Genomic DNA, 26336 nt, shown 5'->3' with positions numbered 1-26336 from the left:
GGGTTTCGGTAAGCCTTACCTCGGGTTACCACCCGGAGAGTAATGGGCAGGTTGAACGTGTCAACCAGGATGTGGGTAGGTTTCTGAGGTCATACTGTCAGGGCCGGCCGGAGGAGTGGGCGAGATATGTGCCCTGGGCCGAGATGGCACAGAACTCTCTTCGCCACTCCTCCACCCAACTAACCCCTTTTCAGTGTGTGTTAGGGTACCAGCCGGTTCTGGCACCATGGCATGAGAGCCAGATCGAGGCCCCCGCTGTGGATGAGTGGGTGCGGCGCTCGGAGGAGACGTGGGACGCTGCACACGTCCATCTGCAGCGTGCCATACGTCGACAGAAGACGAGCGCCGACCTACACCGCAGTGAGGGGCCAGTGTACGCACCTGGAGATCGAGTCTGGCTCTCAACCAGAAACCTGCCCCTCCGCCTGCCCTGCCGGAAGCTGGGTCGGCGGTTTGTGGGGCCATTTAAAGTCCTGAGGAGATTGAACGAGGTGAGTTATAGGTTAGAACTACCTGTTGATTACAAAAATATTAACCCCTCGTTCCATGTGTCTCTCCTCAGGCCGGTGGTAGCTGGTCCACTCCAGGACTTTGAGATTGAGGAGACTCCTCCGCCCCCGTTGGACATCGAGGGGGCTCCGGCGTACACCGTGAGGTCCATCCTGGATTCTAGACGCCGGATGGGGGGTCTTCAATATCTAGTGGAGTGGGAGGGGTACGGCCCGGAGGAGCGGTGCTGGGTGCCAAGGAGGGACGTATTAGACCAGTCCCTACTGACCGATTTCCATCGGGGTCATCCTGCGCGCCCTGCTCCGCGTCGTCCGGGTCGTCCCCGAGCTCCGGGTCGGCGCACGGCTGGAGCCGCGCGTCAAGGGGGGGGTACTGTCACGGTTTCGGCCGAGGCTGCTCCTCTTCCTTGTTCGGGCAGGCTTCGGCGGTCGTCGTCTCCGGAGTACTAGCTGCCACCGTTCTATGTTTCATGTTCATTTGGTTTTGTCTGTTCATAACACCTGTCCCTTATTTGTGTCTTAATTGTTCTCTTATTTAGTTTTGTGTGTTTGGGTCAGGTGTTATGCGTGATTGTTGATGTCAGCCTGCCTCTAAGAGTTTGTTCTCTCGTTATTGTGTATTTTCGAGAGCTCGCACTGTGTGCGCTTTTCTTGTTGTTTCCGCACTGTGTTTTCGTGCGTAATTGTTCGCGCCACCCGGTTGGGTTGGCGACTGATATTTGTGTTTGGACTTTAGTAAAGTTCTGTTGAAGTCCTCCTGGTTTCCTGCGCCTGATTCCTACTCATCCACCTACACCACTCTGACAGGTATGCTTGTCATCAGCAAGCACTAGGGATTAGAGGAAAACCTGGTTCAGTCTGCTTTCCAACAGACACATTCACCTTTCAGCAGGACAATAACCTATCACACAAGGCCAAATATACACTGGAGTTGCTGACAAAGATGACATTGAATGTTCCTGAGTGGCCTAGGTAGAGTTTTGAATTAAATCGTCTTGAAAACCTATGGCAAGACTTGAAAATGGCTAACTAGCAATGATCAACAACCAACCTGACAGAGCTTGAAGAATTCTTACGAGAATAATGTGCAAATATTGTACAATCCAGGTGTGCTAAGCTCTTAGAGACTCATAGCTGTAATCGCTGCCAAAGGGGATTCTAACATATATTGACTCAGGGGTGTGAATACTTATGTAAATGAGATTGTATTTTTTTACTTTTTCTCCCCAATTTCGTGATATCCAATTGGTAGTTACAGTCTTGTCCCATCGCTGCTACTCCCATAATTCCTCCGAAATCCTCCACACTGTTTCTTGACACACTGCTCGCTTAACCCGGAAGCCAGCCGCACCATTGTGTCGGAGGAAACACTGTACAACTGGCGACCGTGTCAGCGGTACAGTGTTTCCTCCGACACATCCGTAACCCGGATGATGCTGGGCCAATTGTGCGCCGCTGGGTCTCTTGGTCGCGGCCGGCTGCTACACAGCCGGAGATCGAAGCTGGGTCTGTAGTGACGCCTCAAGCACTCGGGAGGCCATTAAATTAGATATTTCTGTATTTACATTTCTAAAAACATGTTTTCACTTTGTCATTATGGGGTATTGTGTGTAGATGGGTGAGAGAAAAAAATAATTAATCCATTCTGAATTCAGGCTGTAATACAGCAAAATGTGGAATAAGTCAAGGGGCATGAATACTGGCAACGTGAAAGGGCCACTGCCTGTTGACTGGCAACGTGAAAGGGCCACTGCCTGTTGGCTGTCTCTCCAGAGATGGTTCCCCATTGGCCATCTTCCATCTGCCCACTCACCTGTCCCCCGGAATTAAGCAGAGGGGGGTGTGATCCTGGGAGACCCTGTTTGACTGACAGCAGGAATGGGCCAATCCTAACCGCAGGTGGTCAATGCTCAACCATCCATTGGCTGATGAAAATGAAAGTGAGGTCCCAATACTCTGTGGTTGCCTGGCTTCCCTTTCCATGAGTTGTCTATGTTTGGACATGTATCAAATTAGATTACGCCACAATAGGAGTGCAATATCACTTTCACATGGTGTGGGTATAGTAGTAGGCATTGCAGGCACATTAGGGTTGGGGCTAGAAATGTATTTGACTATTCGCCTTCATGGTACATTACCAGTAAACATTTAAATACCCCAAATCTAATTATCCAATGCTATAACACATATAACGCACACTAATATCCTGTTATGAGATTAAACTTTGAGAGGCGTAGCATTTTCCTATTAGCGGACGAGCTAACATTCCTCTTCATCACAGGAGTGAGTGTCCAATAAAGCCTAATGTGTTTGGAGAGATCGTTATGTGTGGGCCAAATTTCATAGTAGTGTTTACCTCATCTGACCAATGATGGAACTTCCTCCGTGATCTAATTACCCTGATCTGATTGGGTAATGATGTCGGTGTGGGCCGGATATGGGCCTCTGCCTCTATTCTGTTCTCTTCTCTTTTCTGTTGTTCCTGTTGCTCTCCTCTCCTTTTTTCATCCTCCTCTTTCCTATATCTCATTAAAGTTTATATGCAAATGTTTATAGATTGTGTTCCATGATGAGGAATAGTAGTCTCTTCAGTAATTGCATAGCTGAGAAACTGCAGTCAAAGTTACAGAGGCATAAATATCATAACCCCCCCAAAAATCCTAACCTCCCCTGTTATAGTAAAGGTGAGAGGGTTAGCATGTCTTGGGGGTATGATATTTGTGCATCTGTAACTTTCTCACTCATCATTATTCACGATTCATTCAGGTTTATCCGTAATCATGGTAGCATCAACATTAATGTAGAAGTATTTAGAAACATATTCTATTCTTATTTACAATAAAAGTTACTCCAAAATGGCTCAATACATTATTTACCATTAATTTCTATTGGGCACAAAATAATCTGAAACACAACCAAAACAAACAGCAAACGCATCCAACAAGTTTGTAGAGTCACACGCACATGTAATTATTACGTTCTAGGAATATGAGACCAAATACTAAACTTTAATACACATATAAGTGAATTTGTCCCAATACTTTTGGTCCCCTAAAATGGGGGGACTATGTACCAAAAGTGCTGTAATTTCTAAATGGTTCACCCGATACGGATGAAAATACCCTCAAATTAAAGCTGACAGTCTTTAACCTCATGGTCATCATATCATTTAAATTCCAAAGTGCTGGTGTACAGAGACAAAACAACAACAAATGTGTCACTGTCCCAATACTTTTAGAGCTGTATATCAGCTGCCTGCAGTGGTGGATGTAGTGTAGTGTAGGTACTAGCTAATTACAGTTACCCCCTCCTATCCCCATAGCAGATACTGCCCCAGGCAGAACTTCAGGACCAAAGCCTTCTAGCACTAGCAGGCTGGGCCAGGCTGGTTCATTTAAGGTGGTGGACACTGGGCCTACACACCTACACAGACAGGACACACACAAACACAGCACACAGACACGCCAGTACACAGGCAGGCATACACACACACACACGCCTGCAAGCACACAGACTGTTAGACTTTCAAGGTCTATAAAGTCTTATTGGATTTAGTTATACAGCTTTGACCATACATGTGTTTAATCCTTTGAACTCCCACTCTGAAATACCCAAACAAAACAGAACAGAACAAGAAAATGGCACATGAAACAATTCTCTGCAAAAGGAACTTGGAAGCGTTGCTTTGTTCCATTCTGTGAAAACAAAACACATCCTGTAGCTGGAAATGGTCCTCTGTCATAATTAGCAGTGTGCCACTTTAGACACCACAGAACAACTTCCTTTACTAATTAAACTCTCTCTCTCTAAATGCTTCTAAGGCCAGCATTAAATACTGCAGGAACAATATTACAATGTGACTCACAGACAAATGGGCCTTAATTCATTAATATATGTGTCTGTGTGTATATGGGTGGGGAGAGGGGTAGTGTGTGTGTGGGTGCGTCTGTGTGTACGTGTCTGTGTGTGCATGCGTGCGTGTGTGTGTATGTGAGTGTGCAATAAATACACTGCACTCCGTTTAAAGAGCAACTAACTTTAAAAGGCATTGAATCACTTTCAAAACAGCCTGTGTGGCATCGATATGAGTCAGAAACCTTTATTCTAGTCTCAAAATTGACTAGAAGGATAATTTTGTTCATAAAGTTAGTCTCTTCTAAAATGGAGTTTGGAACATCTATGCGTCACAACGGGTAAGTGAAGGTTGGGTTTTGATTTGACAATGTCCATTTGCCCACTAACATGGGGTGAACAGCTGTGGAGATTGCTATCTATCCAATAGCATAGAAAGTGAGACAGACCTGCTCAGCAGCTCCGCCTGTTTACATAAGACAACACGTCACACATTTGACATGAGAAATACTGCACCAGGCACCGTAGTTAGATGTAAAATTGCGCAACTAAAACATCCTTGGCAAAAACGTCAAAATGAATTATACATTTCTTGAGTTATCTTAGATTCATTCTGGGGATTTTGAGGAAGTGAAATATGCTTCTGAGTCTACAGTGTCTCATGGGGGACAAACATCATTAACCAAATGGATTCGGTCAGGAAACACACCTCCAAGACTGAAATCTCGTTTTTCTAATGAGCAACAGAAAAACACACGTGCCATTTGGCGTGTTCAGTGGCTCTTTAACAATACATACTGCCATTCAACCCCAGCATTAAAGTTTCCATCTGTGGTCCTAACAGTTACATAAGCCTGTCAAGGACAAGGGGATTACAAAGTGACCGTTCTCTCATAGAAAGAGAACAACAACAGCTAGAGAACACTTTGGTGCCATTGTGTTGAATAGGCCTATTACTGCATCCAAATTGCATATGACTCATCTGAACTTTTCAGGTTTCTATGGTCGAGGAGGCTGTTACACAACACATAGGCTCCCTCTATCAACTGTTCTGCTTTTTATTGCTCTAACTAGCAAAGTAATGGCTTTTCGGAATATCAATCCTTTCTATCTCACTGGGCACACACTGGTTGAATCAACGTTGTTTCCACGTCATTTCATTGAAATGACCTTGAAACAATGTGGAATAGACGTTGAATTGATGTCTGTGACCAGTGGGATCCTTTCTCTCCTCTCATGCCCTGTTAGTCACTGTGGATAAGAGTGTCGGCTAAACAAAAAAATATCTAATAGAATGCCAGTGTCACCTCTGTTGTGGCAAAGGCAGCCAACGTTACTCACTGTTGGTTGCTGAATACTGCCGCAGCATAGGGGAGACACATGATAATGAAAGATCTCCCAAAGGGTTTTGGACATATTATTCCTATACCTCCTTGATAATACAACGGTTTCTTTAAACTGCTAATCTGGGTCCGTATGTATAAAGCATCTCAGATCTCCTAGTTCTGATCTAGGATCAAGTCCCCCCCTGTCCATTTAATCTAATTCATTGTGATCTGAATACTTTTCGAATGCACTCAATTAACATATTAATATATTAACTTAACTATGAATCTGGAAATACGTTGTCTTGCAATTCTTGGCACCACTTGTCTTTTTATTTTTATCGAGAACTCTGAAAGGAAAAAAATTGAATCAAACCAGATGGATAAATTATCTTTGGTTGTCTATGGAGAGTTTCTGAAGACAGTCATGTAGAGAATAATATTTGTCTGTGAAGTAAAACCATGTGTTTTTCTTCCATATTGTCACTACCCAATCAGACTACGGACAGCCATCTTTATGAGAGGCATAACTGATCTCATTTTACACCTTGAATTGAGTGGTTGAATTGCAAAGTAAACATAATACCAAATAATTGTTTTATACGGAGATCACCTGAAATATGTAGATTAGTCTTTCTCAGAACATGGTCAGAAACCCATGTAGTAGTAGTAGTAGTAGTAGTAGTAGTAGTATGTCACGGTCGTTGAGAGACGGGTCAGACCAAGGTGCAGCGTGATATGCGTACATGTTTATTAAGACCAATAAACACTTGACAAAATAACAAAATAACAAAACAACGAAAACGTGAAGTCCTATGGCCTATACACACAACAACCCTAACAGGAACACAAACAAGATCCCACAACTAAGGTAGGCAACCAGGCTACCTAAGTATGATCCCCAATCAGAGACAACGAGCGACAGCTGCCTCTGATTGGGAATCACACCCGGCCAAACATAGAAATATCAGCCTAGATCTACAACATAGAAATACAATAACATAGATCTCAACAGAAACTCACACCCTGACCCAACCAACAAGAGTTCTCTAGATCAGGGCGTGACATAGTAGTAGTAGTAGTAGTAGATTTTATTGGTTTCTCGCATTCATAGACTAAATTGTACAGCAATTTTCAATCATAGATTATTATCAAATAGTAAAATCCTAAAGTAGCACAATAATTTAAATATAACACAATGTTAAAAGATACAATACATACAAAATAATAACACTAAAATTACGTCATTTAGCAGACGCTCTTATCCAGAGCGACTTACATTATTATTTTTATACCCCCGTGGGAATCGAACCCACAACCCTGGCGTTGCAAACGCCATGCTCTACCAACTGAGCTACATCCCTGCCGGCCATTCCCTCCCCTACCCTAGACGACGCTGGGCCAATTGTGCCCCGCCCCATTGGTCTCCCGGTCACAGCCGGCTACGACAGAGCCTGGATTCGAACCAGGATCTCTAGTGGCACAGCTAGCACTGCGATGCAGTGCCTTAGACCACTGCGCCACTCGGGAGACCAACAATGTTTGGGTCGCAGCAGAAAAGCGCAGTGCATGACAAGTATATGGTAAAGTATAATGTGTAGGCCTAATTTTCCACCTGTATGTTTAGATCTAGCCAGAATGAATGGTGAGCGGGTGGTGAATAGTCTATTTCAGTTGCTATAAGCCTGTCAGATATGAAAAGAATACATTGGTATTATAATGCAATCCTTTGATTGTATTATATTCGGAGAATCTTTGAACATGTTCCAGCTATCAATAAAGTGCAGAAGATGTCCAAACTGATGCGTTCATTCTGGGGTGGCAGGTAGCTTAGTGGTTAAGAGCATTATGCCAGTAACCGAAAGGTCGCTGGTTCTAATCCCTGAGCTGACTAGGTGAAAAATCTGTCAATGTGCCCTTGAGCAAGGCAATTAACCCTAATTGCTCCTGTAAGTCGCTCTGGATAAGAGCGTCTGCTAAATGACATAAATCTAGAAGGCAAGACTGATTTTATATCAGCACTCATACTCTGAGAAGGTTGATACAGTACATACGACCCAGATTTCATGGTTAAAGAAACGACCGCTTTAGACATACGCAGGTTGACGTTTATTGTCATGAGTCTTGTCCTGGAGGAAGAACTGAGTGATTTCCCCTTAGATAGGCCAGCTGCAAAGTCAAAATTGGCTATATTGTACAAATTCATGAAAACAAAAATGTGGTTTTTGGTCTTAATTGAATGTTAGGGTTAGGCATTAGAGCTAGCAGTGTGGTTAAGGTTAGAGTTAAGGTTGGGGTTAGGTTTAAAATGAGATGTTATGACTTTGTGGCTGTGCCAGCTAGTGACCACTCTGTAGAGCTGCCTCCAGAACAAGAATCATGACGAAAAACGCTAACCTGCGAGACATACGGCCCCTTGTCTCTTCCGCTCTGTTTCTGCTTCATTATGTCCCGTCCTGGATTATACACATGATCTACTCTATCTTTCTGCAACATTAATCTGGTATCTCTCTCTCTCCCCTGTCCTCCTCCAGGACCATGCAGAGATGAACTCCACCATGGTTCACAGCGAGACCAACACAGCCCGCGTGGAGGGCCTCCGGGCGGGCACAGTCTACGTCGTGCAGGTGCGGGCCAGGACCGTGGCTGGCTTTGGCAAATACAGCGGCAAGATGTGCTTCCAAACCCTCACAGATGGTAAGGACCACGCAGTAAGCCAAGGGGAGGAGGGGAGGCGAGGAGAGGAGAGATGGTGGGGGATGGTGGTGGGGAGCTGTGTGTGTTAGTTTGTGTGTGTGTTTGAAAGAGAGAGAGAGAGAGAGAGAGAGAGAGATAGAGAGAGAGAGGATAGAGACCAGGACGTTAGAGGGATTGTGAACGTGATAGTGGAGATTGTGGATCACTGTCAAAAATATGTTTGTGAATGTTTCATAATGTATGAGATTTTGTGTCTAAATGAGAGTTGAGAATGGTGGTTTTGAGCGTCTCTTCTTGTGTGTAACTGACTGTGCTTGATCCAAACTGCTTAGCTAATTGGTTCTTCATTGAGCCCGTCTGTTGCTGAGCAGCTATCACCGAATGCTTAGCTGTGATTAGTGGCTGATGTGATTAATTATTTGCCACTGTGGGTTGGATTGTTCAGGGGGGCATAACACCTGCTACACTGGTGTGTGAGTGTGGGTCCAGGTGTTCGTGCGTGGGCGTACTGTATTTCGTAAACACAGCATACGTCTTCTTTCCTATGCAATATGCTGTCAGATGATTTACAACACTCCGGTTGAAGTTACACTTTGAGGCACAGATCTAGGATCAGCTTACCATCTCCAAATCCTAACCCTAACTAGGGCTGTTGTGATGACCGTATTACCACCACACCGGCAGTCACGAGTCATGACCACAGTCAAATTCCCTAGGACTGTTGGTCACGGTAATCCCAATCCAAAACAGCGCAAATGAATGGCATTGATGGGTAGTTTACCAAACTTGCTAAGCGCCCTCTATTCACTCTCTAAACACCTCATGATTGAATTTGAATAATCTGAATGATGAGGACAAATAGTGATGGGAGTTAGAGTTCCCGTTCCGAAATGGACACGGGAAAGCCCCGGCTCCAATATGCATACATTTTTTTAACCTGTTCTGAAAGGACAACTGATCCGATCCGAGTGAAGGAAGCAGCAGAAAAGCCAATTGTTTTGTCTACTTTATTAAACCGGAGCCATGGATAAAGAGAGAGAGAGAGAGGCAAAGAGCGAGCAGCTGTAGGATATTAGGGAGCGGACTATGTTCGGTGTGTGAATATGTGAGACAAGGGAGGCTCAGAGCACCAGAGGGAGAGATCGCAACCACTGTTATCACGCGCTAGACTAACTTCTTGTTAGTTATTTATCATCCCATTCCGATTACATAGTACCCATCTTGACTGCATCAAACCGAGAGAAGCTAGCTAACTAGTCCTACAGCAGCCTACCTGTTGACTTTTGGTTGTTGTAGCCTTTCTTTCTCATTTCACTTTTAATTCTGTTATTTTAATTCCATCTTCCATTGATTAGATATCCCCCAACTTTCTTCCTAGACAAGCATAGCAACAATGCAATTGTCTCTCTCTTTCTGCTGGAAGTGCAAGGATCAGAGCGCATGCCTTTTTTTGCAACTTTTTCCAAATCATCAGTATACAGTCGTGGTCAAAAGTTTTGAGAATGACACAAATACTAATTTTCACAAAGTCTGCTGCCTCAGTTTTGATGATGGCAATTTGCATATATTCCAGAATGTCATGAAGAGTGATCAGATGCATTGCAATTAATTGCAAAGTCCCTCTTTGCCATGAAAATGAACTTAATCCCCAAAAAACATTTCCACTGCATTTCAGCCCTGCCACAAAAGGACCAGCTGCCATCATGTCAGTGATTCTCTCGTTAACACAGGTGAGAGTGTTGATGAGGACAAGGCTGGAGATCACTCTGTCATGCTGAGTGAGTTAGAATAACAGACTGGAAGCTTTAAAAGGAGGGTGGTGCTTGAAATCATTGTTCTTCCTCTGTTAACCATGGTTACCTGCAAGGAAAGACGTGCCGTCATCATTGCTTTGCACAAAAAGGGCTTCACAGGCAAGGATATTGCTGCTAGTAAGATTGCACCTAAATCAACCATTTATCGGATCATCAAGAACTTCAAGGAGAGAGGTTCAATTGTTGTGAAGAAGGCATCAGGGCACCCAAGAAAGTCCAGCAAGCGCCAGGACCGTCTCCTAAAGTTGATTCAGCTGTGGGATCGGGGCACCACCATTGCAGAGCTTGCTCAGGAATGGCAGCAGGCAGGTGTGAGTGCATCTGCACGCACTGTGAGGCGAAGACTTTTGGAGGATGGCCTGGTGTCAAGAAGGGCAGCAAAGAAGCCTCTTCTCTCCAGGAAAAACATCAGGGACAGACTGATATTCTGCAAAAGGTACAGGGATTGGACTGCTGAGGACTGGGGTAAAGTCATTTTCTCTGATGAATCCCCTTTCCGATTGTTTGGGGCATCCGGAAAACACCTTGTCCGGAGAAGACAAGGTGAGCGCTACCATCAGTCCTGTCTCATGCCAACAGTAAAGCATCCTGAGACCATTCATGTGTGGGGTTGCTTCTCAGCCAAGGGAGTGGGCTCACTCACAATTTTGCCTAAGAACACAGCCATGAATAAAGAATGGTACCAACACATCCTCCGAGAGCAACTTCTCCCAACCATCCAAGAACAGTTTGGTGACGACCAATGCCTTTTCCAGGATGATGGAGCGCATTGCCATAAGGCAAAAGTGATAACTAAGTGGCTCTGGGAACAAAACATCAACATTTTGGGTCCATGGCCAGGAAACTCCCCAGACCTTAATCCCATTGAGAATTTGTGGTCGATCCTCAAGAGGCGGGTGGACAAACAAAAACCCACAAATTCTGACAAACTCCAAGCATTGATTATGCAAGAATGGGCTGCCATCAGTCAGGATGTGGCCCAGAAGTAAATTGACAGCATGCCAGGGCGGATTGCAGAGGTCTTGAAAAAGAAGGATCAACACTGCAAATATTGACTCTGCATAAACTTAATGTCATTGTCAATAAAAGCCTTTGACACTTATGGAATGCTTGTAATTATACTTCAGTATACCATAGTAACATCTGACAAAGATATCTCATAACACTGAAGCAGTGAACTTTGTGAAGACCAATACTTGTGTCATTCTCAAAACCTTTGACCACGACTGTAGAGTCTCATCATGCAACCCTTATGTTTTGATTTCGAAGACATTCCCAGGTTTTATAGGCCTATCACAACTAAATAAATTATGGATGAAGGCTATATTAAATGGACTTATTCAACTTTTGAAAATGTTGATGTTCCAAAGGCGCCCTAAGCATGTTTATGTTAATGACCGGTCAATTGCTGTGAGACCGGCAATCATTTGCATGACAATTACTATCTGACAAAAATGTCATGACCTACACAGCCCTAACCCTGACTATTGGGGGATTAAACACTAAACTGACCTTCTTATCCATGATCCGCATCTAAGAGCAAATCTCTACTTGACATCACAAATACCACACCTCCCCCTAATCGTCCTTCTCTCTATCCCCCACCCCTCCATCCTTCCTTTCCTCTATCCCTCCTTCCCTCCACCCCTCCACACATCGCTCCATCAGCCATGTCAGATAGTCCAGAGCACAGGTGTTGTTCTAATCTGTTGGAGCACAGCTAGTAGTCTGACACACTATAATATACCTGTCTACCTGGCAGTTTGACACACATCATGCTGCATGGGAGGCAGGGCTGTGGTCTAGGAGGCCATTGTATCATCAAGGTGATTATCAGTTATACAGTGAGGGAAAAAAGTATTTGATCCCCTGCTGATTTTGTACGTTTGCCCACTAACAAAGAAATGATCAGTCTATAATTTTAATGGTAGGTTTATTTGAACAGTGAGAGAATGTTATAAATTGATTTGCATTTTAATGAGGGAAATAAGTATTTGACCCCCTCTCAATCAGAAAGATTTCTGGCTCCCAGGTGTCTTTTATACAGGTAACGAGCTGAGATTAGGAGCACACTCTTAAAGGGAGTGCTCCTAATCTCAGCTTGTTACCTGTATAAAAGACACCTGTCCACAGAAGCAATCAATCAATCAGATTCCAAACTCTCCACCATGGCCAAGACCAAAGAGCTCTCCAAGGATGTCAGGGACAAGATTGTAGACCTACACAAGGCTGGAATGGGCTACAAGAACATCGCCAAGCAGCTTGGTGAGAAGGTGACAACAGTTGGTGAGATTATTCGCAAATGGAAGAAACACAAAATAACTGTCAATCTCCCTCGGCCTGGGGCTCCATGCAAGATCTCACCTCGTGGAGTTGCAATGATCATGAGAACGGTGAGGAATCAGCCCAGAACTACACGGGAGGATCTTGTCAATGATCTCAAGGAAGCTGGGACCATAGTCACCAAGAAAACAATTGGTAACACACTACGCCGTGAAGGACTGAAATCCTGCAGCGCCCGCAAGGTTCCCCTGCTCAAGAAAGCCCATATACAGGGCCGTCTGAAGTTTTCCAATGAACATCTGAATGATTCAGAGGAGAACTGGGTGAAAGTGTTGTGGTCAGATGAGACCAAAATCGAGCTCTTTGGCATCAACTCAACTCGCCGTGTTTGGAGGAGGAGGAATGCTGCCTATCACCCCATGAACACCATCCCCACCGTCAAACATGGAGGTGGAAACATTATGCTTTGGGGGTGTTTTTCTGCTAAGGGGGCAGGACAACTTCACCGCATCAAAGGGACGATGGACGGGGCCATGTACCGTCAAATCTTGGGTGAGAACCTCCTTCCCTCAGCCAGGGCATTGAAAATGGGTCGTGGATGGGTATTCCAGCATGACAATGACCCAAAACGAACAGCCAAGGCAACAAAGGAGTGGCTCAAGAAGAAGAACATTAAGGTCCTAGAGTGGCCTAGCTAGTCTCCAGACCTTAATCCCATAGAAAATCTGTGGAGGGAGCTGAAGGTTTGAGTTGCTAAACGTCAGCCTCGAAACCTTAATGACTTGGAGAAGATCTGCAAAGAGGAGTGGGACAAAATCCCTCCTGAGATGTGTGCAAACCTGGTGGCGAACTACAAGAAACGTCTGACCTCTGTGATTGCCAACAAGGGTTTTGCCACCAAGTACTAAGTCATGTTTTGCAGAGGGGTCAAATACTTATTTCCCTCATTAAAATGCAATCAATTTATAACATTTTTGACATGCGTTTTTCTGGATTATTTGTTGTTATTCTGTCTCTCACTGTTCAAATAAACCTACCATTAAAATTATAGACTGATCATGTCTTTGTCAGTGGGCAAATGTACAAAATCAGCAGGGGATCAAATACTTTTTTCCCTCACTGTATATACAACCTGTGCTGTTATACAGTTACAGTGATGATGATGATGATGATTATGATGATCACCATCATCTGTAGTTACCTGTGTAGTCCAGATGTAGCAGCATAGCCCTCTCCTCCCTCTTCCTCACGCTCTGATTAGTATTAACCCAACGCACGCACATACACACGCACACACGCACCACACACACCAGACAGCATGAGGACCAGCTGACGGTACATCCTCTGGCTTGCTGCCACAGCACGACATTTATGGAGACAATTAGCACCCGGTGAAGGAGGAACAGAGGGACCCATCACACCCTACCCCCTCCCTCCCCCATCCCCTATGTCCCTCACCCACCCCCTCCTCACCCTCCCTCCCTGCCTCCTCCATCCCATATGTCCATCACCCTCTTCTCACACCCTCTCCCTGCCTTCCCCATCCAATGTCCCTCACCCTCCCTCCCTGACTCCCCCATCCACTTTGTCCATCACCCCCTCCTCACCCTCCCTCCCTGCCTCCCCCATCCTATGTCCCTCTCCCAACTATCCGTTCCTCCTTCAACCCCTATGTCCCTCACCCTCCATAGTGCCTGCCTCCCTTGTCCTCCCCACATCTCCCTCCCCCACCTCCTCTCTCCTGCACTACCCATCTCATCCCACTCTCCATCACTGTCTACCCACCTCCTGCCCTCCTCCCTCCTTCTCTCTCCCTCACTCCACTCTGACTCTTCTCCCTCTTCCTGTTCTCTCCTCTCACAGTCGACAATCCTTATTTTCTGTCTGTCATCACATCTTTACACACATCCCTCAGGCGTCTCTTCACCCCACACCCCTCCACAGCCCCCCCACCCAACCCCTCCCACAACCATTTGATTGACATGTGCAATGAGGAGGAGAGGATTGGCCTTTCATCAGTAAGGTGTGTGTGGTTACAGCTTGTCAGTGAGGAGTCCTGTTCTCCACAGCCAGGTGTTGATACCTGACTGATTGCAATGTGGTGTTATTTACTGCTAGCTATAGCACTCAGACAGTTGATTTCTGATCGTCAAGCCAATCACCATTTTCACCTGTCTGAGTTTAAGAGACTCCTTCAGTAGCATGGCACCTGAATACAGCTTCACAAAGAAATAGCACACTCACTTTACAGGGAACAAAAGAGTAGACCTATAATTCACACTATCAAGTGTGCTATGAGTCCTAGCTTCTTATTTTATCGATATTTAAGCTACTATATCACCGCTCGAAAGACTTCTCCTTTCTTCTCACTTTAATCCAATTGCTGTAAACAACACAGAAACACTGAAATACTTTCTCTATCTTTCTATTGATAATTTTCTCTCTCTCTCTCTCTCTCTCTCTCTCTCTCTCTCTCTCGTAGAAATGTACAGGTGACAGTCACCACGGCTTTACTCCAAAGTCTGTCTAAATGTCTTTAGCTCAACACCTCAGAGCTGAGGCATCTATATGTTGTCTTTATCCTCAGGTACACCTGGAATAACCATGCTGTTCTTTCTGTTCCCTCCCCTCTTTCTTTGTTTCTCCGTCCCCCATCTCTCTCTCTCTATCCCCCTTCCACATTCTTCTCTGTGTGTCTTTACACAATACCCTCTCTCTCTCTCTCTCTCTCTCTCTCTCTCTCTCTCTCTCTCTCTCTCTCTCTCTCTCTCTCTCTCTCTCTCTCTCTCTCTCTCTCTCTCTCTCTCTCTCTCTCTCTCTCTGTCTATGTAGATGACTTTAAATCAGAGTTGCGGGAGAAGCTTCCTCTGATTGCTGGCTTGGCTGCAGCAGGAGTGGTGTTCATCGTCTCTCTAGTGGCCATCTCCATCGTCTGCAGCAGGTACTGTACAGTCAACATGTCCACCATGGCTGCGGTCCAACGGGTGTGCCTCACATATGCACGCACACACCTTACACACACAAATGCACGCACACACACACACACACACATACCTTACCTAACCGATAGAAGACACACACAGACAGGCAGGCAATGGAACTTGTCTGTAGGCCTTTCACATATATACAAACACACTTAGCCAGCAGGAGGTAAACAAAGTACAAAGTAAAATACAGCGCCTTCAGAAAGTATTCACACTCCTTGACTTTTTCCAGATTTTGTTGTCTTACAGACTTGCATGCCTCACTCTCTGTGAAATAATAGCGTTTAACATGATTTTTTAATGACTACCTCATCTATGTGCCCCACACATACAAGTAAGGTCCCTCAGTCGAGCAGTGAATTTCAAACACAGATTCAACCACAAAGACCAGGGAGGTTTTCCAATGCCTCGCAAAGATGGGCACTTATTGGTAGATGGGTAAAATAAAAAAAGCAGACATTGAATATCCCTTTGAGCATGGTGAAGTTATTAATTACACTTTGAATGGTGTATCAATACACCCAGTCACTACAAAGATAAAGGTGTCCTTCCTAACTCAGTTGCCGGAGAGGAAGGGATTTCACCATGAGGCCAATGTTGACTTTAAAACAGTTAATGGCTGTGATAGGAGAAAACTGCGGATGGATCTACAACATTGTAGTAACTCGACAATACTAACCTAATTGACAGAGTGAAAAGAAGGAAGCCTGTACGGAATATGCATCCTGTTTGCAATAAGGCACTAAAGTAAAACTGCAAAAAAATAACTCTATGTCCTGAATACAAAGTGCTATGTTTGAAGCAAATCCAACACAACACGTCACTGAGTACCACTCTTCATATTTTAAAGCATGGTGGTGGCTGCATCATGTTATGGGTATGCTTGTCATCGGCAAGGACTAGGGAGTTTTTGGGGATAAAAAGAAACGGAATAGAGCTAAGTAACAGATACTCTGAGACAAATTCACCTTTCAGCAGGACAATAACCTAAAACACAAGGCCAAATATACACTGGAGTTGGCTACCAAAACGACATTGATTGTTCCTGAATGGCCTAGTTGCAGTTTTGGCTTAAATCGGCTTGAAAATCTTTGGCAGGACTTGAAAATGGCTGTCTAGCAATGATCAACAACCAACTTGATAGAGCATGAAGAATTTTGAAAATAATAATGTGCAAATATTGTACAATCCAGGTGTGCAAAGCTCTTAGAGACTTACCCAGAAAGACTCACAGCTGTAATCGCTGCCAAAGGTAATTCTAACATGTTTTGACTCAGGGGTGTGACTACTTATGTAAATTGAATATTTCTGTATTTCATTTTCAATAAATGTGCAACAATTTCTAAAAACATATTTTCACTTAATAATTATGTGGTATTGTGTATAGATGGGTGAGAAGAAACATCTATTTAATCAATTTTGAATTCAAGCTGTAACACACAAAATGTGTAATAGGTAAAGGGGTGTGAATACTTTGTGAAGGCTCTGTAACTGTTCCATATCTGTATTATGAGTACGTTTCTCTATGAATCATCCATTTCACATGTGGACCAAAGCGTTCACGCTGAGTTGACCTGAGTTAACTGATTCAAGCAAATGTCATTCTCGAAAGTGTGTTACAACACCACGCTACTTTCCCCCACCTCCTCTCTCTTTAGAAACATTTAAGTTGAATTTAGAATTTGCAGCAGTGCCAAATGCTACTAGTTAGTAGCACAGCGCCCTATCAGACACCACAGGGTGTTTGATGACTGTGGGAGCAGAGGAGAGGGTTAGATTAGGCAGATGAAAAGCCACAGAGATGTTACAATTAAAAACCAGCTCATTCTCATCACACTTCATTTGGCATGGCAGCTAACTCTAACCCTCAGCCACTGATTCAGTTTCAGACCAGGTCGCTTTCATACCTCGGTTAGTGAGACTCCGAGACAGATTTAATGATTCCTCCTTTCATCCTCCTTTCATCCTGTCTTTTCTGAACTTTTCTTTCTCCATCTCTGATTTGGGTTCAGGAAACGGGCGTACACCAAGGAAGCGGTGTACAGCGACAAGTTACAGCATTACAGCACAGGAAGAGGTGAGTTCACTACCATAGCACCATATAGGACAAAACACATATCATATGTCCATCATATTATTACATTGCGGGCAAAAGATTCCCTCAACGTTCAAAATGACCTTGATTGTCACTCTTGATTTACACTCAGCCTGGTTCGATCATGCATAGGCCACAATAAGGAGAAAAACAACCCCTCGATGTCCTTCGCGTTTTACAATAGAGGGAAAAAACACCCCTTCTGATCGAACAATGAGGGCTAAAACATCACTTTCCACTTTCTAAATGTCATTGCCTGACACTCATCTCTCAGAGTTGTAACCGTGATTGAACCACACACAGTTCTATCACGCAGAGTCCACACAGAGGTAAACAACAACCCTCTGTGTTCTAGCATTGAGGGCAAATACAACCCTTCCTGATCTGACATAGAGGGCAAAAAGTAATCCCTTTCCTGCTCTAAGTAACATTGACTGACACACATCTCTCAGGGCTGTGTAAGCTAACCATGATTGAGCCAGGGTCCTGTCACGCTTTGGCCGTTGACTGACACTGTAAGGTTGCCTAAAGCAAGGCAAGCAAACTCCTTTGTTTTGCTTAAATTGAGGGAGAGGTTGTTGTCCTGGCACCACAATGCCAGTTCACTTACCTCCTCCCTATAGGCTGACTCGTTGTTGTTGGTTATCAGGATCCAGTTGCAGAGGGTGGTGTCCAGACCCAGGGCTCTGAGCTTGGTGACGAGCTTGGAGGAAACAATAATGTTGAATGCTGAACTGTAGTCAATGAACAGCATTCTCACATGGATGTTCCTCTTGTCCAGATGTTACTTACGTGTGAATAGTGATGGAAATGGCATCTTCCGTAGATCTATTGGAGCGGTAGGCAAATTGGAGTGGGTACAGTGTGACTGGCATGCTGGACTTGATGTGGGCCATGACCAGCCACTCGAAGCACTTCATGATGATCGGGGTGAGTGCGACGGGGCAATAGTAATTTGGGCATGTCACCTTATCTTTATTGGGCAATGGGACGATGGTGGTCTCCTTAAAGCGGGGACTACATCCTGAGACAGGGACAGGTTGAAGATGTCCGAGAAGACGCCTGCCAGCTGGTCAGCACACACTCTGAAGACGCAGCCAGGGATGCCATCTGAGCTGGCTTCTTTGTGATTATTCACTCTTTCGAGACATTTCCTCACATCAGCCTCGGAGAGCGAAAGCACCTGGTCGCCCTGAGCAGCGAGAGTCTTCCTGGATGGCTCGATATTGTCTGCCTCAAAGCAAGCATAGAATGTGTTAAGCTCGTTTGGGAGGGAGGCTTTGGTGGGCACCACACAGCTGGATTTGCCTTTGTAGTCTGTGGTAGCCCTTGCCACATACTGTAAATCGTGAGTCTGAATTGTCGAACATCAATTCAAGTTTGAGTCTGTATTGTCTTTTTGCGTCCATAATGGAGCTTGTACCTGCTTGCCTTGTACACGTTGTGTGCCATTTCTCCCCCGGTCAAACCCTCAGAAGAGTTGGCACTCGCAGTTGGTTCAGTCAGAGGCTATGTTAGGGAGATTTGAATTTTATTAACATAATAAAATTTAAATATATGATAGAGACGCCAATAGCGGTAACCACGCTTATCATCAAGCAATTTGAAGGCGAGGGAAAAACAGCGATAAGTGTTCCTATTCAGCTTGTGTTTTTTCCCTCCACTCTCACCCACTAACTAATAATAATGCTTAGAAATAGATTATGTCCGATCTTTTCTCTTCAGGATTTGACAGACAGTTTTGTAATTACTGCTCATTGGAAGAAAAATACCCACTTTGGAAGAAGAAACGCCACTTTGATTCTTCTTGGTTGAAATGCTAAAGGAGTGTTTATGGTTTTCACCCTGGCTATTGGGAATGGAGTCACAAACTGTTGATGAGTGGTGCACAGAATGGGAAAACATGCAAACCCTAAAATATTAAAGGGATAGTTCAGGGATTTTACTAAAATTATTGGCACCCTTGATAAAGATGAGCAAAAAATAAATAATTAAAATACTGAGCTACAGTTGAAGTCGGAAGTTTACATACACTTAGGTTGGAGTCATTAAAACTTGTTTTTCAACCACTCCACAAATATCTTGTTAACAAAATATAGTTTTGGCAAGTCGGCTAGGACATCTACTTTGTGCATGACACAAGTCATTTTTCCAACAATTGTTTACAGACAGATTATTTCACTTATAATTCACTGTATCACAATTCCAGTGGGTCAGAAGTTTACATACACTAAGTTGACTGTGCCTTTAAACTGCTCGGAAAATTCCAGAAAATGATGTCATGGCTTTAGAAGCTTCTGCTAATTGACATATTTTGAGTCAATTGGAGGTGTACCTGTGGATGTATTTCAAGGCCTACCTTCAAACTCAGTGTCTATTTGCTTGACATCACGGGAAAATCAAAAGAAATCAGCCAAGACCTCAGAAAAAACACTGTAGACCTCCACAAGTCTGGTTCATCCTTGGGAGCAATTTCCAAATGCCTGAAAGTACCACGTTCATCTGTACAAACAATAGTACGCAAGTATAAACACCATGGGACCACACAGCCGTCATACCGCTCAGGAAGGAGACGTGTTCTGTCTCCTAGAGATGAACGTACTTTGGTGTGAAAAGTGCAAATCAATCCCAGAATAACAGCAAAGGACCTTGTGAAGATGCTGGAGGAAACAGGTACAAAAGTATCTATATCCACAGTAAAACTAGTCCTATATCAACATAACCTGAAAGGCCGCTCAGCAAGGAAGAAGCCACTGCTCCAAAACCACCATAAGAAAGCCAGACTACGGTTTGCAACTGCACATGGGGACAAAGATCGTACTTTTTGGTGAAATGTCCTCTGGTCTGATGAAACAAAAATAGAACTGTTTGGCCATAATGACCATCGTTATGTTTGGAGGAAAAAGGGGAAGGCTAGCAAGCTGAAGAACACCATCCCAACCGTGAAGCACAGGGGTGGCAGCATCATGCTGTGGGGGTGCTTTGCTGCAGGAGGGACTGGTGCACTTCACAAAATAGATGGCATGAGGAAGGAAAATGTGTGGATATATTGAAGCAACATCTCAAGACATCAGTCAGGAAGTTAAGGCTTGGTCGCAAATGGGTCTTCCAAATGGACAATGACCCCAAGCATACTTCCAAAGTTGTGGCAAAATGGCTTAAGGACAACAAAGTCAAGGTATTGGAGTGGCCATCACAAAGCCCTGACCCCAATCCTATATAAAATGTGTGGGCAGAACTGAAAAAGCGTGTGCGAGCAAGGAGGCCTACAAACCTGACTCAGTTACACCAGCTCTGTCAGTAAGAATGGGCCAAAATTCACCCAACTTATTGTGGGAAGCTTGTAGAAGGCTATCCGAAACGTTTGACCGAAGTTAAACAATTTAAAGGCAATGCTACCAAATACTAATTGAGTGTATGTAAACTTCTGACACACTGGGAATATGATGAAATCAATAAAAGCTTAAACAAATCATTCTCTCTACTATTATTCTGACATTTCACATTCTTAAAATAAAGTGGTGATCCTAACTGACCTAAGAAAGGGAATTTTTACTAGGATTAAATGTCAGTAATTGTGAAAGACTGAGTTTAAATGTATTTGGCTAAGGTGTATGTAAACTTCCGACTTCAACTGTGGATTGTATGCTCCAAAAATTTGGAAAATGATATTACTTTATACTAACACAATTGGTCAGAGAAATAGATTTTGTTTAACAAGTAATTAAACCAATTCTCTAAAAGATAGGTGTCAAAATTATTGGCACCCCTGTTTTCAATACTCCATGCACCCTCCACTTGCGAGGATTACAACACTGAGCCTTTTTCAAAAATGTTTTATGAGAGTGGAGAACACAGAGTCTTTCCAAATCCTTGATATCCTTTGTCTGCGCTTATGGACTGCCCTCTTCAATTCAAACTAGAGAACGACCGATATGTTTTTTTTAGAGCTGATGCAGACACCGATTTTTGGAGGTCAAGGATGCTGATGGACAATATTTTTGGCCAATATTCAATATAATTAAATTTGAACATTTTGATGACAAAATGTCCCAGATACAGCTATGTATGCGTTAATGCGTAATTTTTTTTGGATCAAACAATTAATATGACTTTGTTTTTACCAATCTAACTACATAACTACATAATGGTAATCATTTTATTTTAATGGTAAATCTCTTGATAAATTGGGTAAATTATGATGTCATTGGCCTATTCACAATACAGGTGAATGCATATTCAATGGGAGTGTGTGCATGCATTGAGTTATTGAGCTTGTTTTAGCTGATCAATGGAGTCTATGGTGCTACAGATGATAATCTGTTTTCCTTCCATTTGTTACCTAATGATCAAAACATTTGCATAGAAGCATCACTCCAGCATGTCACGCCTGTATGGAAGAACATCATATAGGCAATGCTGTTAGTTTGAGAATATAAAATAACATATATTCAATGCAAATGGGTCCAACGTAACGTCATGGTTTGTGATCACGGATGCTTATAAAACTAGTATTTTCCATCATTTTCCATGATCGGGGAGAAGTATTTTTTTCAGCTGTCAGGACGCATCTCTAAACAGCTTGGCTGCCAGGACGAAATTCGAAACAACTCAATTGGCTAGTTCAGCTACCTGTCAAGAAATGGGCGGGTTGTAACTTGATCCTACTGCTACGATTGGATAGAGCGAGGCTGTAACTCCGCTCCCTTTCACATCTCCTCACATCTCTCTCCATCGCTCATATCACTTGCTGCTGTTTACTGCTACTATGAGAGCTAGCTCAATGTTGATGACATTTGCTACCAAGGCATAAATGTGCCTAATAAAAGGAAACTGACTAGTCAGTTACACAACTGAATGCATTCAACCGAAATGTGTCTTTCGCATTTAACCCAACCCCTCTGAATCAGAGAGGTTGCCTTAATCGACATCCACGCCCGGGGAGCAGTTGTTGTTGGTAGTTAACTGCCTTGCTCAAGGGCAGAACGGCAGATTTTTCTACCTTAGTGGCTCAGGGATTCAAACCAGCATTCTTTCAGTTACTGGCCCAATGCTCTTAAACTCTAGGCTACCTGCTGCCCCTCATATCTAACAAGGAAAGTGAGGGTAGGAAAAAATATGAAACAACGATGCACATTCTGTCTAAATGACTAAAATATTCCCATTGTTTAAGTGAGAACGTACACACATGCGCGCTGATCTACAGTTTTCTTGGTCCATAAACATGCAGGAAGATTCTTAGATAGCTAAATCTATTGCCAACCTTTATTTGGGCATTTTCAAACACTTTTTTCTTTCCCTATTACGACAATCATCTAATCCGATTATCAACTGTCAATTTACGGATACGATTGCGGCTGGTCAGATCGGCACATCAGTAAATAGCTAACGTTACACCACAAGTCAGATGTTTCGTTGCTGAAAATGGTGCATGTTCAAAATGATAACCAGCTAACGTTAGCTAGCTATGTTGGCTATTAGCTCCTATCTGATATTTTAGCACCATGTTTATCTAGCCAGCTAGCTAGCATAGTAGCTAATATAGCTAGCTAGCTAACATCACAGATGAAAAGGTTATATAGTTATTGTAATATTTGCTAACAGGCCACATAGCTAGCTTGCTTATTGCATGCATGTCCTGGCACGTCGACACAAGCCTTATTATTAGTGAATGAACTAAACTAATATTTGCAACTAATATTTCTCAATACAGCACCTTTCTGTTGGAGAATGAGCTAGCTTGCTGCTGATTTTCCCAGCTAGACATTCCTCAGCATTGTGCAGTGCTCGTGGCTCAGGCGGTGAGCGGTGGCTGGCATAGCAGCAGTTTTGCTATGGAAAGGGAAGGCGATAGAGAAGGGCCGATAACCGATAGACTTGAAATGGCCAATATCGGCCCGATATATCAGCTTGGCCGATTAACGGTCGTTCTCTAATTCAAACCACAGGTTTTCAATGGAGTTCGAAGACTGAGATAGCCATTGCAATATGTTAATTTTGTGGTCAATTAACCACTTATTTGTGGATTTTGATGTGTTAGGAGTTATTGTCTTGCTGGAAGATCCACTTGCGGCCAAGTTTCAGCCTCCTGGTAGAGGTAACCATGTTTTTGGCTAAAGTATCCTGGTACTTGGTAAAGTTCATGATGCCGTTGAACATAACAAGGGCCCCAGGACCAGTGGAAGCAAAGTAGCCCCATAACATCAAAGATCCACCACCATATTTTACAGTAGGTATGAGATACTTTTCTGCATATGCTTCCATTTGTTATGGTCAGATGACATGAAAATAGTCACACACACATCAACAGCCATCCATAAATATTACACACACCCACACTTTTCCACAGGCATCACACACACACTCACACACTTACACTAATGGATCTACACACATCTGCTTGCCTCCATATATGTAGGCCTATGACACACACACACACACACAAATGCAGGAACATGTACACATGCACGCAGCATCTGTTACCATTTATCAACACCCGTTCACTGACATTCACACACTCCCACGCAATACATATTTAGTAAATGCCCACATTCAGCCATACGCATGTATCCAGAAATGTCCATATGTCACACACACACACACACACACACACACACACACACACACACACACACACACACACACACACACACACACACACACACACACACACACACACACACACACACATACACAAACACACACACAGACACACACACACACACACACCACTCACACACACACTCACACACGTTTCACTTATCCAGAAATGAATTGTTTCAGCTGCTGTTGTTTGTGCCCAGCATCTGGTCTGTGCATGAATAGACAGACAGCCAACTGTATGCTCACTATCTCACATAGTTACTGGGTGACAAGGGCTCAGACTCTTCTGACAGAAATGTCTGTCATTGGAAAAACAACCCGGAAAAAACAGATCCTTCACAAACGTCCATATATTTCACTAAGAATCTAATTGCGTGCTTGATGGATTTAGATTTTCATTGACGATCCAGATTGCAGAACGTTTGTATTTTTCTCTCTTTGATTTCTGCCTTAATAAATTGCAGTGTGTGTCTGATAAATGATTTTCTCACATCAAACGCTGGCTAGTTAACTTAACTCGCAATGAGGAGAACGTGAGACAGAATATTAGTTTATATGTTTTGCCCGTAGGCGTGTATGAGTGTATATGCGTACATTATGGATCTATAAAGTAGATTAGTTTAGGTGTGTGTACTTTAGGGCCAAATATGTGCCTTGAGCTGTTGGTTAGAGTGGTTCTTCTCTCTCTCTATCCCTCCCTCTCTCCCCCCTCTTCCTCTCCCAAGGGATTTTGTTGTTTTATAGCTGGGTAAAAATAGACCCGGCGGTTTGGAAGTGCTTTGGCCCGCGCAAACAACTGATAAACTGTTTGCTATTTAAATTATACATGAAAGTGGGCAGGGGTCTGTGGAATATGGAAAAAGGCAATGGATGCAAGTTTGTGTGTGTGTGTGTGTGCATACGTTTGCATATATATAAATGTGTGCGTGCATACCTATTTGCTTGTGTGTTTCCCAGGCCAGAGATTCCTGAGCTGCATTTCAGTCACACACATGCACACACGTCTAGAATGTCATTATAGAATGCAGAACTCCAAACCCTGTCATGGATTATCTGTAATCCAGTCTCAATGGAGTCTCTAATCAGCAATTACATCCACAGAGACAGGCTTCAAGGTAATTAGTGTGCTAGCTAGACAGAGCTTTCAGTCGAGAGCTATATGTAAGGTACAAGGTTCCTTGATCCCCTCCTTGACTAGAGATCCTATCCCTCCTATCCCCCTCTCAGCCCTCCGCCACTTGACTCTGCTCACCTTGCTGCTGATTGTCATGTAGTTGAATGAGGTTCATGAGGAGACGACAGGTTTATTTAAATTCTGGTGCCATATTGCAAAACCAGTCTGAGAGTGCTAATCAATGTCATTGAAAGAATCCGCTCTCTGAAGTAATGGGATGTATGTTTGGATCTGTCTATAGGTGCATATCATATGCCACCCTATTCCCTATATCGTGCACCACTTTTGACCAGATCTCTAGTTCGTGGCTGCCCTATGCGGCTCTAGTCAAATGTACTGCATGATATAGTGGATAGGTTGTGATTTTAGGCATATATTCTACGTTGTCATTGCATGTGTTGAATACGATTTTGACTACCCACAAGCCATCTCATCTGCCTCAGAAACAAGTGTTCCTCCATTCCCAGACATCCCCAGACAGTGAACTGTACTCACCTATCTGTCGCTGGCGTTTAGAGCTGTTGGTTAGCGAAGCGGTTTTATTAGTTTATGAGCTCCTATGGGGAGAGACGGTGGGGAAATTGGTTCCTCTGCGATCACAGGGTAGAGAGGAAGAGAAAAAAACTGTTTCTCTCTCTCTCTCTCTCTCTCTCTCTCTCTGTCTCCCTCTCTCACATTCTTGTTATCACTCTCTCTCTCTTTCTCCTGGCTCTCAATGTTTACTGTTGAATAAAACGGATTAATCAAAACACTATTTTATTAGTGTCTGCTGTGGAGGAGTGCTTGTTCCTGGGAGAAAGCAGGAGCCCAAATAGACTTGTGTACATTACTATAATTCTAATCCATTCACACAGGCTTGCTTGTTCGCCTCCACCCAAAGACAGATTCCTGGAAACCAGGGGTTGGAACCAAAATTATTGTTATTAGTTTAGTTCTGAACAGAACCACAATTTTTTCGTTTCGTTCCACTGTTCCGACCAGCAAAATAAAGTTCTGAACC

At 43.7% G+C, this 26336-nt stretch overlaps 1 pseudogene across 1 annotated transcript in view; it reads left to right on the top strand.

Annotated features, from left to right (window-relative positions):
• The window catches only part of LOC311147255 (ephrin type-B receptor 1-like), a 308651-nt pseudogene that overhangs the window by 236640 nt on the left and 45675 nt on the right, over window positions 1-26336 (top strand). Inside the window, exons 7-9 of the transcript in view lie at window positions 8221-8383; window positions 15313-15421; window positions 17477-17541. The product of the transcript in view is annotated as an ephrin type-B receptor 1-like (transcript). The remainder of the gene's footprint in view (window positions 1-8220; window positions 8384-15312; window positions 15422-17476; window positions 17542-26336) is intronic.

Source organism: Coregonus lavaretus (assembly GCF_964263955.1).
Source record: "Coregonus lavaretus genome assembly, chromosome: 19".
Lineage (NCBI taxonomy): Eukaryota > Metazoa > Chordata > Actinopteri > Salmoniformes > Salmonidae > Coregonus > Coregonus lavaretus.
This window is presented reverse-complemented; position numbering and strand designations above follow the sequence as displayed.